The 19,551-nt window shown below is 42.8% G+C and overlaps 1 long non-coding RNA gene across 1 annotated transcript; it reads right to left on the bottom strand.

The window, feature by feature from the left end:
- Positions 1 to 11,547: 11,547 nt before the first annotated feature.
- On the bottom strand, positions 11,548 to 13,493 carry LOC137464661 (uncharacterized). Its single transcript, XR_010994339.1, has 2 exons — positions 13,389 to 13,493; positions 11,548 to 13,347 (listed from the first exon to the last, which is right to left on the bottom strand). It is a non-coding gene; the product is annotated as an uncharacterized lncRNA (long non-coding RNA).
- Between the last annotated feature and the right edge of the window lie 6,058 nt (positions 13,494 to 19,551).

Genomic DNA, 19,551 nt, shown 5'->3' with positions numbered 1-19,551 from the left:
AGCTTAATATGAGCTTACTGCTGTTGTTCTGATTTGTTTGCTTCAGCCAGTCACTACCCAGTGACTCCTGGGTAGTGTTGATCTTGATAAAGACGATGGCAGGTAAGTAGAGACTGCATCTCCCAGGTTGTCCCTGACATCATGGGAAGATTCAGGAACATACGCAGGACAGGTGGGCTCCTCTGGATGGTACACCTATACCCAGATGTCTCACCTGACTCCTTGTAGGTATCTGCCATAGTTTCTTTTTCAATATGCACTTTCTGTACATTTTCATTAAGTACTTATGCTTTCTTGGAAGGGATGTGTCCTTTAATCTCCATTGGGGTACTGCCTTAGAGTGAGTTGCTTCTCCATATAGCATGTGAAAAATCACAACAAGACTCTAAAGGGTTAAATTTTATCAAGTACCAAAATTTAGTGAAAATAAAATAATCCGAATGGGAAAGGGGAATCAGCTTGGAGATTAGTCATTACTGAGTAGGATTTACAGAGGAGTGAAAGTAGTGTAAAAATGTAAACTAGCTTTGCATCCACCCACCATACTATGTTTGCTTGCTGAGAAACGCCAAGCAAGAACCAGTAGGCACATCATCTGATACACTGCAGCGAAGGTCCATGGGTCAAAGTAATCTAGCAAAAGAATGACATCTCAGCAGGTTTATATGCCTGAGCTGGAAAAGACCTACTTACAATCACAGAGCCCACTGGTCTGTGGCCACCAAGGGGTACCACAGCCTTTGCCTAGAGCTCTGTCTGCAGATCTTGGTATTGCCCAAGGGCCATTTCGTGAGAGATGTTTCACAGAGGCAGTTGCAATCAAAAATATTTTCCACCCAAAACTGTACTCTAATTCTTCCTGTTGGCACCAGAAAGATCATGTACTTGCCTATGGAAAGTACAATGGCAATGATGAGGTTGTGGACAGATGTGCTCCCCCATGGATGTCTCCCTTCCCTCTGATACAGCCCTTTGCAGTAAGGAATGCATATTAAATGCCCTGTGTCCCAATTGCATTCTCCTGCTCTTCTCTGTAGGCCCACTCCTACTAAGCCCCAGTCCCTTCCCAACAAAAGGCAGCAGTTTGGACATTGCCAGTGTTCAAGGTTTGACACTGTGCACAAGGATGATGATTCATTTGGCAATTTTGAGGATGTATTTCGTTCCTTGTTGTTTAAGGACCTTTTTCTTTCCAGGCAAATGTAGTCTGATAAACAGATTTCAGTATCTTGCCTGTCCGTGGTCTATCCTGTATCTCTTCCCATAGTCTTAACAAGTGTGTCTTCTTTTCTTCTAACAGCATCAGCACTGCTAAATCAAACCAACCTGGCACCCTGCGTACAGCCCCAGCTTTGGGAGTCACGTGAGCATGGAAAAGTCCTGGTTTATATTAACCCTTCTTCACAACAAGTCTCATATTTTTCCTGAGAAAAATTCAGAATCGGGGACCCCATGCTTACAGCCTTATATGCCAAAAAAATGGGGACATGAAGAAACCAACTGCTGAACTCATGTTTTGCTAGGTTTTATATTTCTGAAGCAAGGTTATGCTTTTGTAGGACTTGAGTTCAATTAGCTTTTGAAGGTATAGTTTGTCAGCCCTCATGCTTATCTTTTCCTCCTCTGTCCTACTACTGCCCATAAGTCTGTTTCTTCTCCCTTTTGTCTTGCTTCCTTCCAAGCTGCCTTTTCCTCTCCCTTTGCATGACCAGGGAAATTTCTGCTTGCTTATTGCTATACTGTATGTTTATGTATGTATCTATACTGCTACCTGCATGTTTAGTGTGACACCTCTTCACAGAAGGCAATGGAGGGATAAAGGAGGTCCTTCCACTTAAGACCTCAGCACTGGTGCTGCAAAAGTAGAAAGGAATAGTAAAATAGGCTCTAGAAAATGTGTGAGGCTTTAGATACATATTCTGCCTAATTTAAAAAATATAATTATGCCAAGCCATCTGTTGCTAATGTAAAAAAAGATGTAAATAGATGATACATAGTGTACGAAGTGTCACATGAGTGCTCCATCTGCTATGGGGAAAGTCACTGCTCCCCAGCAACAACACCGGGTGCTGAAGTGCAATCCAGCATTTGGAGCAGCCTTAGGCTTTCCAAAGGCATAACCAGATACAAAGGCTGACCCAAAAGAAAAACAACTCCAATAAGAGTGGATTGGTAGATCTCTGTGTATCAATCTTTGCTCTCTGTTTTTCTGACAAGTAGCAATAGTGGCTTCATTGAGGACAGGGTAAGTTATACCTTTACGCTCTTATTTCTGATGCTTTGCAAGCTCAGGGATCCTGCTCTCCTTACTCATTTTCCCAAGGTTTGCCTGGCAGACAGGAATTTAACAAGCTGTGTCTCTCTACTTAACAACATCAGAATGTGCCCACAATGTCACAATAATTGGGCAATAAATTAGAAGATAAAATGCAGCTCTGATGAACACGAAGTAGTGAGCATGGGGCAAAAGCAATCCTTTCCATGGGTGCTGACTGATGAACTCCATGTCAGTTGTTGCCACTCAGGAAGAGACCCAAGAGCTGCTATGAATGTTTTGGTGTGCTCAGCAGTGGTTAGAAAAGGAAATAAAAGGTTGAGAATTATGAGAGAGGTAATAAAGGTAATTTAATCCTCTGATGCATGTGACCAGAGAATTCTCACTCTTCTTCACTGTGAGTCCTCCACTGAGTTCTGATCTCCCCATCTCAAGATGGGTGCAATGACAGGACAGGGCAGACTCAGGGAAGCTGGAAGTAGAGCGTAGTTCTCTGCCTGGACACAGCAAAGGTACTAGGATCCTTAACCTGATAAACAGAGAAGGTACAGCAGAGATCTTAAAAAAACAGGACTCTCATGGGAGATGTAACAGGAAAACCACTATTCACCTCTTCTGATGCCACCAGGTGTGGGTGACACCACAGGGAGTTAGCAGAAAACAGTTTCTAAATTCAGCAAAAGGATGAGCTGCTCCACAAGATGCACAGTTACCCTCTGCTGACAGAACTGGTTATGTTAAGAGTTTATACAGTTCCCCAAAGTTCCTTCTAAACAAACCTGTGGCACTAGTTCCATGTGAACTGGTAAACATGGAAGCCCTGGAACAACCTTTCCCTCCAAAAGTTCCCAAATGTTTGTCAGCAGTAGATGGAGGAAGATCTTTTATTGTGCCATACTCTTTTCTGAGGTGTCTACTGCTGTCAGCCAGGGATCTGTGTCAAATGGCTCTACAGTCTCACTGTCCTTGAACAAGCAGTGGTACCATGTTTCCAGCTTGCAACAGTTTTTGGACAAAAAGGGAGTGCAAAACAACCCCGTAGGAAGCACTGATCTGCTGAGGAAACAATCTTAATTCCCACAGTATCATCAGCCCATCTTTCTCAGGCTTCTCTTGGATCGGTGTGAGGTAGATGCCTTTGAAGGGCAGGCTTTTCCCCTGGGGGCACAGCCCCTATATGAAGCCCAGAGATGGGGAGAAAGGCAACAACACAGAGAGGAGAGCAGGTCCTGGTGGCTGGCCCCTTCACCAGGGCTACCTACCCTGTGGTCTCCCCCTGCCCACAACAGTTACTGAAGGAAGGAAACGTTATCCAGTCCAGGGATGGAAGGTGAACCATTCCTCAGGGACATAAATGATCATTCCTCTTTCTTTTCAGGTGTTGGAGTGTATTATCCAGCACCTCTTCATTTCCAAAGAGGCCAGGGGGCTTCTCTTGAAGGGTAGAGCAGTACATCAGCAAGTTTTTCACCTCAGAACATGAAGGTGATGTCTGACTCAACAAGGATTTTCATAGCAAAAAGATAAGCAGAAGAAACCTGAAGAGAAACCATCCAAAGTGTTCTGGGAGAGGGCGGTGGTGTGAAAGGGGGTGCCCTTGTGATCTCTGCCTTGCCAGGATCCAGAACTTCTTGCTCCAGTGATGCTGGGGAAGACCCAGTTTCATCAAAACACCCATTTCTGGGGCTAAGGCAGCTGTCACCACTGGGATGAAGCCTTCCCTGTGCTACCAAATCTGTCTGAGAAAGCAGGATACTCATGGGTTTTTGTGAACAGCAAAACCAGGTACAAAAAAAATGATGTCACCAACTTGGCACCAACCCAAACATCTGTCTGGTCCAGACAGAGCCTGAGTTTTGCTACTGCTCAGAATAAAGCATCACAAAAAATATTTTCTGCCTTTTAAAATCTGATTCCTTGAACATAAGGGGCTCTAATTCTGCCTTTGGTGGAAAGGGTATGATCTGCTCTTGCATCCTTATCAGGTAACAAGGGTTCCCAACTGAGTGGATCATGAAACACCTAATGCCATAGATCCAGCAGGAGGTAAATGCAGTTTGTTTGACCATGCAAACTGTGAGGTTTGGAAGTTCAAGATGGGATCAGGAGCTGATGCCAGCTGTGTTCGCCCCTCACCCCAATCTCCCCAGCCAAAGTTCAGCTCATTCTGCAGGTGTGGAGCAAGAGAGACAGCACAGGAAAACCTTTAATCTCCGTGTCCCTGCCTGGAAAGCTGCTTCTTAGAGGTACAAGCCAGCAGATGAGAGGCAGGTGAGCTACCAGTGCTCAGAGGGCATTTAGGCACATGCAGACTGGCTGTAACAGGCCCCCTCTTGTTTTTCACCTTTTACAGCTTCTTGAGAGGCCCAAATAGCCCTGATTTTGCATTTATGTCCTTTGCACTGCTGAGCAAACAAGCAGGGCCTTGTCTCCACCAGACTCCTCCACCCTTTGTTGGCTGCCTTTCAGTTATCTGCCTTAGTGCATTGCAGGCAAATATTTGCTCTGTGGTCTCAGACACTACCTCACTCCTGTTTGCCGTGTTTCTCACTTCAGTGCCTTGAACATTGTGCTTGGTCCACCCACCCTAGAATGACCAAGTCACAAGGACAAAGCTTTGTGTGCACTGCTGTCCTTTGTGCACTCCTTCCCCGGCGCTGGCAAACATGCAGGTCAGAGATGTCCAGGCTGCCAAACTCACCTGCAGTCTTTACAAAGCTGATCCTTGCTGGCAGGTGTACCAGCCATGCCCAGCCCACCAGTGAGCACCAGGAGGTGAAGAGAGGGGGCAGATTCCACGCCTGCTTTTTGTGAACCTCTGTAAATGCTAAGCTCCTGTGTCTTAAGTTTGCAGTGACTACAGTCTGCTACAAGCCCAGATGTGTGGAGGCTTGAAGTTTCATTTTTTTCACCCACCTGTAGGTGCCTTGCAAGCAGAGCAGTCACTTAGGAGGTCTACATTTAATTATGTGTGTAATCTTTTTCCATTAGGTTGTGTTCCCGTAAAAACAAGCATGCCGCATAAAATTATCAGCTGTGGCCGTGGGGAGTGCTGTGCATGAAACAGCCTGGAAAGCCACCCAGGTCTCCTTGTCTGGGCAAAATTGTCCAGTTAAGGCAGATGCAGATTCATCCTTCTGGTGATTCTCTCAGTGGTGTGCCCAGTTTGGCTGGGTACCACATACTCAGGCAAGCCCTGACTTAGACCTTAAGGAGCAAGAATAAAATGAAGTTTTCCCTGTTGTGTTCTGTTCTCTTTACTTTTTTGTTCACCCCTCCTAAGCTCACAGCCCAAAAAGCTCAAAAGTGCTGCCAAACTCTTTGTGTTACACAGCAGTGGGGCAAAGACTCCTAAAGTGCTCTCTGTGTGTCCTGATAGCAAAGATGTCCTGTTCTGCATCTGGAGAAGTTTAGGCAGGACTAGCACCAGTGCTAATGTAGATCATAAACACTGTTAGGGTGAAGCAGCAGCTTTGTAGAAGGCCCACATGGTTTTAATTTGAGAGGTACCAGGGAAAAGCCACACACCAAAAGGTCAGGCTGCAGCTGTTGCACCAGTTGCAAGCCAGATGGACACGTTCTGCTGTGGGATGCCTGCTCCAGGGAGATGCTGCTACATTTGCATGGAGCAGTCAGAAACAGTACAAAATTGTACATATGACGCATTAGCCCAGCTGCCAGCACCACAGTGACCAGCTCTAACAGCCATGGATCTATCCAAGAAGGGATTTGCCTTCCTGGAGCTCCTTGCAAGGCTGGTGTGGTGCAGAGAGGAATCAAAGTATGTGGTTTTAATAAAGAAACACCAGCATAAAATTTGACAAGTTCTTCAGTTCAAGCATTTGTCTTTCTTTCTACCAAGAACATTCACTTCACACAAAGTCAACAGAGAAAAACAGAAAGTCTTTCCTGGTATTGGCTGTCAAAACTCAAGTAGGAATGCTAATTTTGAAAGTAGAAGGGAAAGGGAATGAGGTCAGGAGGCAATTGCCCATTGATCCCAGCTGCATGGCACAAGGCAGACACTCCCTGGGCCCCACTTTTTAAGTCTGTCATTTCCAGAAACGACAATGAGTCACATTTGCCCCGTGTCTCATTTAAAGAAACTGAAAGAATTAACGGGTAAGACACTGGGAAAAGCTTGTTGTGAGTCATGCTGTCAGAGCCACAGCTGCACAGGCACAGGAAAACCCCACATGGCTGCTCCCAAACTGCTGCCCATGGGCAAAAATGTCCCTTAAAATCTCCAGAATCAGCAATCAGTGAGACTCCTGCACCTTCAGAAAGGCAAGAGGTGATCCAAGGGGGATATTGAGGGTTCAAGATGTTCAGTAGCATAATGAGATGTCCAGTAAATTGTACAACTGGTTTTGGCTGGGTTTGTCTTTACTCACAGTGTGTGCTCTCAGGTGGCCTGGAAACAGGCTTCAGAATAGTCATTAAGGAAGCACTTTGTCCAACACCCACAGCAGCATTGTAACAGAGACATTATAGGCGAGAAGGGAGAGTTGTTAATTTCCTGAGATCCACCAAGCTGGCCAGTACGTGGAGTTAAATCTCCATTGCTCCTCAAAAGGTTACAGTGATAAGAGAAAGATATTGGAATACATTCCTTCCCAGTCAGCTCCTACTTAATCTGGATTGCAAATGCTGGAGAGCCTTGACCTATGGCAAAACAGCAAAGGCAATCTGGCATCTCTGTTGTGCTTTCTTAATTACCTTCAAGTTTTGGATTTTCTAAAGCATGTTTTGGAGAATAGCAACAAGTCTCCCCATGCTGGTGTTTTTCCCCAAAGTATTTACATTAGTCTCAATTTTGTGTAATTTTCTGTCTGAGATTTTCCTTCATTTTCTTCCCTATTTAAGCCTGCTAAACACAGAACCCAAAAAGAAGGGAGATCCAAGAACTCCTTAGAACCAAGGGGCAAATCCACAAAGCCTACATAGTTTTAAGGCCACATTCTTACTGTGGCTTTACCCTAGCCCTGTCCAGCCCAGGGAAGCAAGGCTGTGCTGAACCTGCAGGCTCATGACACTCACCTTAGGCAATGGCCCCCTCTCTTCTACCGCTGTGGTTGTTGGTCAGTTCATTAGTCACTGAACTGAGATTTTCTGCTTTTGTACACTGACCGGTGAAACCGTGGAGGATAACACGGTGTGCACGCCCTGTGTCCTCTCTTCAGGAGAGTATATTCAGTTTGCTGCACAGCAAAGTGCCTACACACACCTGGGCAGGGAAGGTAAAGAGAGAGGGAGGGGAGCTGGGAAGTCTGCCAGTTGCAGCCTGAGGGAGCAGACAGAGATGCACTGTTAGGGTTAGAGAAGTGCAGTGAGTAGGAGGCACCAAAGGAGAGCTCAGACACAGAGAAAGGGTGGAAACAGGGTGCAAAGGAAGAAAAAGTTCCCTTTGCAACTGTCTACAAGCATCAGGAATCCCAGAGCACTGGGGGGTTGTATTTGGTTTACATGGTGAGTTTCAGGTAATGGAGGCACTACAGAGATAGCTTCTGTGAGGAGCTACCAGAAGCCTCTCCCACGTCCAGCTGAGCCAATGCCAGATGGTTCCAGGATGGACCTGCTGCTGGCCAAGGCCAAGCCACTCAGAGATGGTAGTAATGACTCTGTGATAATATCTTGAGACAGGAAAAAAGTTCTTGCAAACCAGAGAAGAGAGGAGTGAGAATACGTGAGAGGAACCACTATGCAGACATCAACAGAAGGTGAGGGAGGAAGTGCTCCAGGTGCCAGGACTGAGATTCCCCACACTGGAATAAGTGGGTACCTGAGAGGAGGCTTGTGACCCTGTGGGAGGCCCCTGCTGGAGCAGAGTTCAGGCAGGGGCCTGCAGACCCATGGAGAGAAGAGCCCATACTGAAGCAGGTTTCTAGTAGAACTTGTGACCCTGTGGGTGACCCACAGTGGAACAGGGAAAGGACTCCTCTCCCTGAGGGGAAAGCAGCAGCAGAAATAATGTCTCATGAACTTACCATTAACCTTCACTCTCCATCTCCCTGCATCATCTGTGGGAGGAGGCAGATAACTGGAAATAAAGTTTAGCCTGGGAAGGTAGGAGGGGTAGGGAGAAGGTGTTTTTAGGATTTGTTTTTACATATTATCTTGCTCTGTTTTTGACTGCTAGTGAATTCAATGATGTTTTTTCCTGTGATGGTAAGCAGTGAGTGATCTCTCTCTGTTGTTACCTCAGCTCCTGAACCTTTCCTTATGTTTTCTCTCCCCTGTCCATTTGTGGGGGGAAGTGATAGGGCAGCTTTGGTGGGCATCTGGCATCTAATCAGGGCCAACCCACCGAGAGGTCCAGCTGTTTAATGAGGAATAGAGTAACACGGGGGCATGGCTACTCCACTGCAGAGCACAGGCCATGGGTAGCAGGAAACCTCCTGGGGTAGGATCTGCTTAAGGCCTCTCTATCACAACAAACAGATGTAATAGTTGCAGCCAAAAACCCATTTCATACTCCTTTCAGGTGGGCCCTGTAGCTCAGAGCCATGGATGACTGAGCTGTTTGATGTCCTGATCCCTATGGAAACTGGACCTATTCTATCAGGTCCAAAGGAAAAAAAAAAACCTTGTTTGATTAAAGGAAACAAACACACAAAAATGACCAAGAAAATAAGCAAAGGATGAACATTTGACCCCGGATGTATCTACCTCAGGCAGTGTGGTGTTCAGAGCTGCTGCTGTGCTGGAGGTTACATGATGCTGTGGCTACAGGTGCTGCCAGGTCAGGGCAGAGCAAGAGCCCTTTTAACTCAGAAGTATGGCTCAGAGAATGACTGACTCCAGGTGTCCCCATAGATTATAAAAGCTACAAGGAGATGGTCAGAAATTATATGCTCTGGTTGCCCTATTTGTCTTCTCCTGCATCTCCTGGTCTGGGTAACTGGATACCTGAAGAATGAGATTTGAGACACCCTCCAGAATTCAACCATTACAATGCATTACACATAGCAGTCATAGCATGGGGCATTACATGTATCCAAGGTATCTTGTGACTGGCCTATGCAACTTGGAGTCTTAGGAATCAGGCCTCCAGCCCTGCCCAACTTGCTGGCCACAGGCTGACATCCATCCAACCACCTCCCTGAACTGATGAATCCATCAGTTACAGACATTAACTCTCTACCTGCCCTGCAGCTGGGTCTTTCTGGGGCTGACATTTGAGACTTGTAGCAAGAATGACGACAGCACGAATTTCAGATTTGGCAGAATGGCTCAGAAACATCTGCCCAAATCTTGTAATTTACACTTTACAGTTGGTGGGGGGATACCCAATGCAACTCGCATGTCATATCTTCCGCTTTACTATGTCACACCAGAGAAAGGGAAAACTTAGTTTAATGCAGCCAGCTACAGATGAAACAGAAAGTAACCAGCTCACATCAGGACAAGTGAGAAAATTTCACAGCTTTTTTGTCTGACCTACTATTTGACTTCAGGCAACTGATGAAGCTGTCAGATCTTCCTGAATGGCCTATGCCAGAACCTCAGTCACCCTGGCTGAAGGAAAACAAACAATAGGCTGCAAGAGCACTAATGGGCCTTTGCCTCCCTTAGTCTGGAAGACGTGTGGGGCCCAGGAATAAATGTTGAGTTCCGGTTCTATGTTATAACTGTGGTTTTGTGCAAGAGACGTATCTGTTTCACTCTTGCAAGAACCCCAAGACACAGAGGGAGAAGAAAGGGACATTCTCAGAAGAAAAAGAAAACCTGAACACAATCCTGCAGGTTATTCAACCAGGGTAAAGCATCCACTTTTATTCCACACCCTCTGGATAATAAAGCACAATCAGTCTCAACTATCTCCTTCCTGAGCACTTCTGAAAGCATCATTCTGAAGCACTCAGAGCAAGAGGAACTCAAAGCTTAAAGAGAACAAGTAGACTTGTAGCACATATTCTGAACACTTTTCCTATGCTCTTAAGTTCAAATTGACATAGAAAATTAACAGTACCCTCAAACATCTACCAAGTCGTTAATGCACACACCATTTTGTTGTTCTACTTCCGCTCCGCAATTAATTTGGAAAGTGTGAAGATTATTGCAACAGTGCTACAGTGCTTTCTTCCCAGGAAGAAATCTGTCTTTAGTGGAAATCTGCAAGGAATGGTCTGATTAGCATGTGTGAAACACAGCCTGAAGCCACGCACAACACGGAGATTAAAAAGCATTAAACAACTCCCAGAGCACTGAAGGAGGCACGGTTCGCATTTATAAGTCACAGTAACCCTACACCAAACTGATTATGTGGTCATAAACCTAAGTGCCAACATACAACATATCCAAAGACAGCATGCTTACAGCTTCCTTCCCCTCCCCTCCCCCAGCTTTGCCATGCCTCTGAAATCCTAGCGTTCGTATCTTAAACCAGAAAAAAAAAATTCCCTCTGCTGTTTCTTCAGTGCTAGACCAGGAACCCACGCTCTCCAGAGAAAAGACAGGGTCCAGCTGTGTGCCGGCGTGTGAGCTGGCGCAGCCAGCGCCACCGGTACCGCCGCGCTTCTCAGCTCCCACTTCAATCTGGCACCCCCGGAGCCAGATTCTTAGTGGGGCTTGGCACTCGCTGCGCCCAGCGTCACTGGCTTGAAAGGTTGTATCCGGAAGGCAGGGCTGCCTTCCCAGAGCACGGGAGCCTTCAGCTGGGACTTCACGAGTGTTTTCAGCACGTGTTTTCAGCATGTCTACCGAGTAGCTCTCCTTCGGGAGTATGTCAAGATGTATCAATGTGCATAAGAACACTGATCACAGGAAAAAAAAAAAAAAAAAAAAGAAATGCCTCAATTCAACAGATTTACTCCAGATGTGGCTGAGAACAGTTACATTTGCAAAAACGTCTTACTGTCATCCGTTGTGTTGAACCGCAGAATTCAAGACGTGGGTAATTGGAGACCCATCCCACAGCGCTGATGACTCCAGTCAGCTTTTCTTAGCAAGGGCCAGAAATCTGATATCATCATATCTGAACTGTCTCTTCTTCTCTTTTGCTCTTTATAAAAGTTTAATTTCTGAGTTGCAGCTACACTCATATATATAGGGAATATATATATATATATATATATATATGGAAGTTATCCCAAAGAGCAACATTTTTACAAGAAGAAATTAATCTCTCCTTGCACTTCAGTATGTTGACACAATCAAAGCAAGGAGTGTATCAAGCACGATTTAAAAGTACTTTTTAAAAAGCCCAAATCACTATGCCTTAAGTAGACTTCTAAGTTTCTTTCTGAAGTAATAAAAAACACAGCCAAAAATATGAATATAAAGCAATTTTAATTTTCCTCTAGATATTTATATCAAAGAAATAATACTCATGTCCAAGTACTGTACATACAATATCTTTCTTATAAACTCTGTAGTTTAAAACACATGTACAAAATTGCACATTGCAGTTTGCAAAAAATCATAAATACATTTTTGCATGTAAACAATTCTAGCACAAGGATCAATGTTATACATTCCAAAATGTCTAAGTGTCTGCTTACAAACAAAAACCCCACTGTGATCTCCATAAAGGTCCTAATGTTACAAATCAATCATTAACAGATTTCTAACTGATGTACTACACACAGGGATACATAAATGAGCACAAGGCAAGTCGCCTTTTAGTCATAAGTACTTAAGACAGAGGCTTGGAATACAATCCTGCTGCCATTTAAACCCACGGTATCCATCCCACAGTATTTAGTGGTAGCAGCATTGAGTTAACTTTTCCAAGATTGTGAATTGCAGTAGGCCTTACTCTCAATTCTCAAACAAGTTGGCTACCACTGAACAGTAGGAATTTTAAAATTATTGTAAACACAGTTATCACTGTTGTATATTCAGTAAGTTACAGTATTCTCCTAAACACATCACTAAATTAAGAAAATGTTTTACATTTAATCAAGTGCAAGATGCCCACTAGTATTGTCCACTTTGTCTCAGAAATAAGTATTTTGAATATAGTACAGTTAGTAAAAGTAATTTTAAAAAATTACAATGGACATAATCCTCAGTTGTTAAACCCTGTAGCTTGTTTACATCTTAAAAAATCACCACATCAGAAAAAAGGTCTCAGAAGTGTCCTTTAAAATCTCTCCTGATCAAATCCAGCAAATGAGTAGCTGCTCAATTTTGTGTCACTATTATCTCCATCTGTGTGCAAACACCCTTGCCAGCATACCTGTTTGAAAACTTCAAAAAACGAATCAGGTTTAAAAAGGCCCATGATATCCATATAGAGTTATTTATTTTATTGTCTATTTTGGATTGCTTTTGTGGTGTTTTTTTGTGGATTTTTTTTTGTTTGTTTGTTTTGTTTTGTTGGGTTTCTTTATTTCATTGGGGTTTTTCAATCTAGTCACATGCTGCAATGTTATAAAATTCTACAAAAGCAGAAATTTTTAAAGGGTTTCTCAGAGGCTTCCTCTATGCCAGCTAATTTAGTAAGGCAGAATAAGAAGGTACACATAAACACAACTTTAAAAAAACCCAAGAAAGGATGCAGACAGACACCCACCCACCAACTAGTTGCATGTAAGCTGCTGGAAAAGCAAAGCTCAGTTTGAACTGCTCTGCTTCCACCTTTCATTTTGAAGAGCTACCCTGATGCACAAAGTTTCAGTGCCATGCTTGGAGGCCTATGAAGAACCAGCTTGGATTGAAGAACTGTAGGAAGCAGCAGTTTGCTCACACCTCTTTTGGACAAAAAGAGAGCTTGGAAATACTGGTGTTGACACAGCACAGAGGGGATTCTTGCCCTTTACAGGAAATCCCTTATTCTACTAATCAGCATGTGGCATGAATCCCAGTAAGGACCACAGAACTTGCGTGATACTACCAGCAGCCCAGCCCACGATATTGCAAGGTATGGTAATTATAGTCATGCAGATCATTAAGCGTTTTCTGCATCACAGAAGCTCAGCAAGAACCAGAAACCACCAGGGGTTTCCAAAGCTGGGTCCTACTGTCCAAGAGCTCTCCTCTGTCTGATGAGAGTTAGTTCCTCCTTTGAACTGACAGAAAGACATACTGCACAAAGAATGATAAATTTAATCTTTCCCAGTCTGGTACTGCACAAAGAATGATAAATTTAATCTTTCCCAGTCTGCACCTAACTGGAGCTACTCCTTTCTAAGGGGATCTCTTTTGAGTCATACAAGATTAGCCATCGCAAACACCACACAGTGAGGGCACATGTGTGGTCCCCCAAACCTCAGAAAGATTTTTCAGTGCAGGCAGAAACAACAAGTCAATTTTACATGAGACACTACGAGAAACTGCCCTGGAAGAATGTGCTACAACTCCACAGATGGAAAAACACAGAAAGCTGAAGAGCTACTTCACTAAAAGACTTATTCAGCAATACAGACCCAGCTGCCTTTCCTGGTAAGATGCTGCATTGGGAGTCTAAGAATTACCTTCAGATATCATAAACTAGAGGTAACCTTACAGATTGAGTTTTAAGGCCAAGGTGGCTCAAGACCCTTCACAGCAGGATATCCCTGGTAGTGCCATCTCTTAATCTCTCTACCCTTCTCCCCCTCCTCTCTTTTTGACCTTAAGAAGTCAGTATACCCATTCCTGATTACCAAGAGTGGGAGTGGCAAGAATCAGTGGCTATATTTTGGTGTGCAAGACTATGCAGACTTGCCTATCATTTCCTATATAAAAGTCAGGAATTGCACAATACTATATTGCAACACTTACTCCCTTCCCTTTGTCCTGTACAAAGTAGTAAAGCACAACCAAAGCAAAATCACTGTTGGGAGTGTTTAGGTTGACGGCTCACATGCCAGAACTGCACTAAGTGTCTCTGTAATTACCAGCACTTTGAAACAAAGCAAAACAATTCTCCAATATATACTTGTATTGGGCTTTTTGTTTCGGGTTTGGGTTTGATTCTGTTGGCTTTTTTTTCTTTTTTTTTTTTTTTTTTGGTTGTTGTTGTTTTGTTGGTTTGTTTTGTTTTTCTTGGCGGGCGGGTGGGAGAGTTAACAAAGCCTGAATATTTAATCTGTTACACGTGGAGGAATGCTCAAGGGGCTCGCAAGAACTTGTTTTGCTGCACATTGCGCAACACCACATGGCAAAGCCTTGAAATTAGAGCAAATGCTTGAAGACAGGGCGTGGCTGCCTTTTGGAGCTCGTCCTTCACGGGCTGCATTTTATTAGAGAGCAGACCTTTTCATCACCAGTCAGCATGCAGACCTGAGCTTTACTTGATGACATTTCAGTATGGTGGCTACAACTTTAAATAAATAAGGGTAAGTGTAAAATCACTAGTCATCAGGCCAAACGTGGGGGGGGGCGGGGGCACAGTTTTTAAAGAAGAGACATTTAGAAGACACTTATGCCGTAATAAGAAAACAAAGTAACTTAAAAAGCATTCTGAAGAGCAGTCCTAATTATCTGCTACTTAAACATACAATAAATACTACCATTAAATTCTGTTGCAGAGATAAGTATTATTTTTTTCCTTGGATTCCATTTTTTTTTTCTCCTTCCTGGTGCTGATGACTTCAACCATCATCTCGAACTGCTACCAGTGGGGAAAGGAATAAAGAAGTAAAGTTTATTAGACACTTTTGGCCTGCTGGGAAACTGGTATCATACCATGTGGACATATCAGCTTGTGCAGTGATTTCACTTATAGGGTGCACACAAAGACTGTCAAAAATCACAAGGATTTACAATACCATTTTAGTAACAGGCACAAAATGGTTCGGACTGATAAAAACATTTTGGCAGCATTTTAGGAATCCCTATTCTGAAGGTGTCATCTTGCAGACCATAAATAGTTGTCCTAGCTACTTACGGCCATAACTTATGTGACATTAGATATAACAAGAACATTTAACTCCCTAATAGTATTTCCTCACTATTTCTGTCACCCTCTCATGAAGGATGTTAAAAGACAGAATGCTAAAAGTTGGAAAAATCCAAGAATTCAAACTCTGTCTCTACTTGTGAAGAACAGCAAGTTATGTACCAGTATCTTCTACTGCTCTCTTTCCATAGCTGTTACTAGGGAAAAAGAAGGAGACTATCCAAAACACATTCTCTGGAACAGCACACTAACTTTATTTGACACTACTCCATTGTTTGTATCCTCCTTTACAAGAAAATCTGAAGAATTATGAAACAGAGGTGTGGGAAAGATTGTCAAGTTCAGTATGTTAACTTTCAAATTACTCCACATGTACCAGAAGACTATCTTTAGTTAGTTAGTTAGTTAGTTAGTTCTTAAAGGTCAATTTTCCATATGAAGCAGGAGGGACACATCCCTTGGGAAGCTCTCTGAAGAGGACAAGAAAATGGTATCAAACAGCTCCTCAGAGTTCAAGCTATTGGTCACGATTTTTCACCTGTTCAGACCATTGTTTAAGAACAGGGATGCAGCAAGAAGCTCCAGCTTTCTTCATCTATGACAGAAGTATACCACAATTGGACAACCACTGACTGAAATTGAACAATTGGAAGACATGCTTCAAGGTACTTATTAGAAAGGTTTTCAAATTTACTAAAAAAAATTTTGAAATAAGAATAAAACAGAATCAACCTAAAAAAGTAATTCAACTTGCAAAACCAAAACAGAGATTGCAAACAATGATTTTTCTCCTACCCCTTGTATGGGATGGGAGTCTGATCTCCAGCAAGACAGCTCTCCAAGGCTGAATGGACCCTATTTAGGTGACTTACAATTCCACCTATACTTGGTTCTTAACCAGTAAGTAACAGTAGTAGTAAATCTCATCAGCAGTGTGCTAAATATCAGAATCTAGCAGTGTATTAGTGCACAGTGAACTGGTCATATCTATTATCTCCATGTCAGCAAGGCTTCAAACCCAATCATCACTTCAAAGTATTCCTACAGAAATGGTCATTCTTTAGCCAGAACATTTACTCCTGATACTACTGAGACCCTCTTTGTTACTAGTACTAGAAATTGAGAGCAAAGCTCAATTTACAGCTAGCTATGCTATGGATAGAAACTTTTTGACAGCAGACAATAAAGCAAACATCACATAGGTAATTATTTAGGGTGAATACTTTAAAACATTATGTATGATAATCATAATTTCATCTTGTAGTAAACTACTACACATGTACTGCAGCATTTCAGATAACATTAAGGCTAAATGTGACTTCAAGGTAAGTTGTCCTTTTGTGTAAATTTAGCAATGCAAGACTTGACAGTCCTCCAATTTGACTGGAAATCTAAAAAATCACCTTGTGATCACACACAGAAATGCAGTTTAGTCTTCTTCTGGAAGAATTTGACCACAACAAAAGCGTATGAAAAACCCCATTGTGTACTGCTGCAGCTAAGAAAATCCCAGTTCCTTCCTTTGGCCATCCCCTTCTCTATGCATGCTGGTGTCTACACACAATGCCTCGACATGCATTTCGAGGTATCTGTGCTTCAGAAGAATTAGTTCATAAAGGCTGGATTTGCTGTTTCTTCAGTTAGTCCTCACTGACTTGAGAGGATACCGCCCAAGCAGGACTCCAGCACAAGAACTCGTGTCCCCTGCAGACACAAGATCAAGATTCAGAGTTTTTACATCAGTAACACACTTTTGTCAAGACTACTCAACCGAATGTTGCATTTCAATACACAGCACTGGTGTGAAGATACAGATCCTAGATTAGTTTCCTTCCTCCCCACCACTGTTTCCCCAGTGGGACCCTTCAATGACAACTAGAGCTAGGCATTCTGACTCGCCTGTTTGAAGCCAACTGTTTCAACATCCAAGCAGAGATCCGGTTTGTGATGTTGTTGATGCAGAAAGTAAACCTTCAGGTATGCAACAGCTTAGGAAAAAGTGCTCCCAGACTAAGGCAAACAGCAAGGATCAATGCCCGTAGCAAGGCAACAGGATGGTGCCTTGGAAAGCTACTCTCATTATGATTTATGCGAACACATTTCTAGACTCTTTTAGGAATACATAAACAACAGCAGGTTCTCCAATGTGCAGTCACTGTTGCAGCGTTTCTCAGAAACCTACATTTAGCTTGTCACACATGACCAGTTCATGGAGAAGTTGCTTCTGTCCTGCCTCCAAGCTACTGCATCGTTATGAAGAGAGAAGTTTCACAGCACAAACAGCTGCAAGACACTTCATAGGATAAAAAGAGACAGATCTCTGAAACACTGGAGAGGAGTAATCATAAATTATTATTACCTCTTGTCCCCCATAATTTACCATAAAGGCCTGAGTCTCCATATATTCAGATTAAATTCAACATCTTCATAGTAAAGTTGCACCATGTGTGGCAAGATTAACAAGGTTCTTACAACCTTCAGATTCTGCACTTTGTCACAGGAACATTTATCATTCTTCATCAGATACACTAAACCCTGATGCAAATCCGCAACAAGTGACTGTGGTGTGAGAAGGATGAGTTAGCATTTGCAGGATTATTATGCACTGTGAACGCTTTCTGTCCAAGATTTTTCTGCTGATACAGGTCTTGCCAAATACTGAAAGAGGTGAATCCCTGACAGACTTTACTGTCCACCTCTGCTGGAAGATGAGCAGTGACTACAGAGTCACTACAACAGAAGCGATCAACAAGCATCAAAACAGGGTAAGAACTCTTCAACACTCATTCTTACAGTAAAACTTCAAACAAAAATGGAAGTGATTTTGTACAAATCAATTATGTACACAAATATGTCATACTCCAATTTGTCTACTTGCTAAACATAGAAACTTGTAGAATCAAGTAAGGAAAGAGCAAAATTATCTAGCAGCAGTTACAGCTGCACATATGAATAAATGAAAATGTTACTCATTGCTTTTCCTTTTTTAACTTGCACTCCAGAAGCAGAACACATAAAATGCATGAAAGAATGACCTATGTTACAAGCAGATGTAACATCTTTTCCTCTTGCATATTAATCTCAGATATAGAAAAATTTTCTCTAAGAAGCTGCTGGATTCAAATAGTTAAGACTCCAGTTATGGCAGACAAGATGTTATTTTCAGCACAACTAGTAATTCAGATCTGGCACGCACCTGTACTACAGACACTATCAAACAATACTATTCAGTATTTTGGGAAGCATCAATTACTTATATAACTGATTAAAAATTAGTTGCCAAATCAATTTCCACTTTAACAGCCGCAAACTGCAGAATGCTTCAGGGCTTGACCTGGGGAGGTCACTCCTTTGTCAAAGGTGAGAGAGAGTCAATCAGATATTTAAAGGAATGAAGGATGACTCTTTCTTCTATAAAGATACAAATACAAACCAAGATAACAGAGAACTGTCATAGAGCCACCCTTGATCTCAAACAGAGCATGATAGTCAGCAGTGACTACGGACATATAGTGAAGAGTCCAGATGTATTGAGATATTTACCTTTTGGAAGACCATCAAAGTCTTATAACAGAAAACATGGCCATCAGCACCAGAATCACTGCTCACCAGGATCAGGACTTACCATGTCCAACTTACCTATGATTCTCAAAGTATGCAAAGTATTTGCTTTTGGGAAGGCTCTATAAGCATACCAAATGGGCTCGGCCTAGAATCATATTAAAAGTTTTAAGAACAACTCACCAGCTAACTGGATCTGTCTGGAGACCTTGTGATTCCAACAGACTTCACTACACTGGAGACCAAACCAAAAAGTTTCCTAGCAATGGCATCATTTGAGTCAGTGTTATCAGAGCGGCTTCCTTGCACTCATATCAAGCAGGGCCACTTCTGATAGGGGCTCCACCCTCTGCCTAAGGAAGGAGTGAACAAGTATTCTCTTACTGGAAACATTTCCCCTCCTACTTCCCAAGACAGAAAAGATCTGATAACAAGTCAAATAAATCAAAGCCATATATGCATCAAACTCTTTTGCTGTAGCACCTAAATAAGAAGGCACTTCACATCTAAACCAAGATATTGGTTCAAGCACATTCAAAAATTGCTGGGCAAAAAACAATATGCACAGAAGCAAGCATCCAGCAACCAAAACAGACAAAGGAGGAGACTATTTAGTCTCCAGAGCAGATTACACCTGGGGCAAAGAAACAAAGAGGGATGTTTGTCATGGGTTCACATCTAGACTGAAAACCAAATTGGAAGGACATGAGGGTAGCCTGCAAATCAAGTCACGCTGCATGAGTCTTCGCAAGGACTAGAAAACAGTGTGCACAAGTATAACAAAGGTAGATTTGAAGAATGAAGAAAAATGCTAAAAAGCACTGAGCTAACAGTGAACGTAACTGTTTTATTTTGGGATTTTAATTTTTTGTTTGCTTTTTTGGGG

This window comes from Anomalospiza imberbis, chromosome Z (genome assembly GCF_031753505.1).
Source record: "Anomalospiza imberbis isolate Cuckoo-Finch-1a 21T00152 chromosome Z, ASM3175350v1, whole genome shotgun sequence".
NCBI lineage: Eukaryota > Metazoa > Chordata > Aves > Passeriformes > Viduidae > Anomalospiza > Anomalospiza imberbis.
This window is presented reverse-complemented; position numbering and strand designations above follow the sequence as displayed.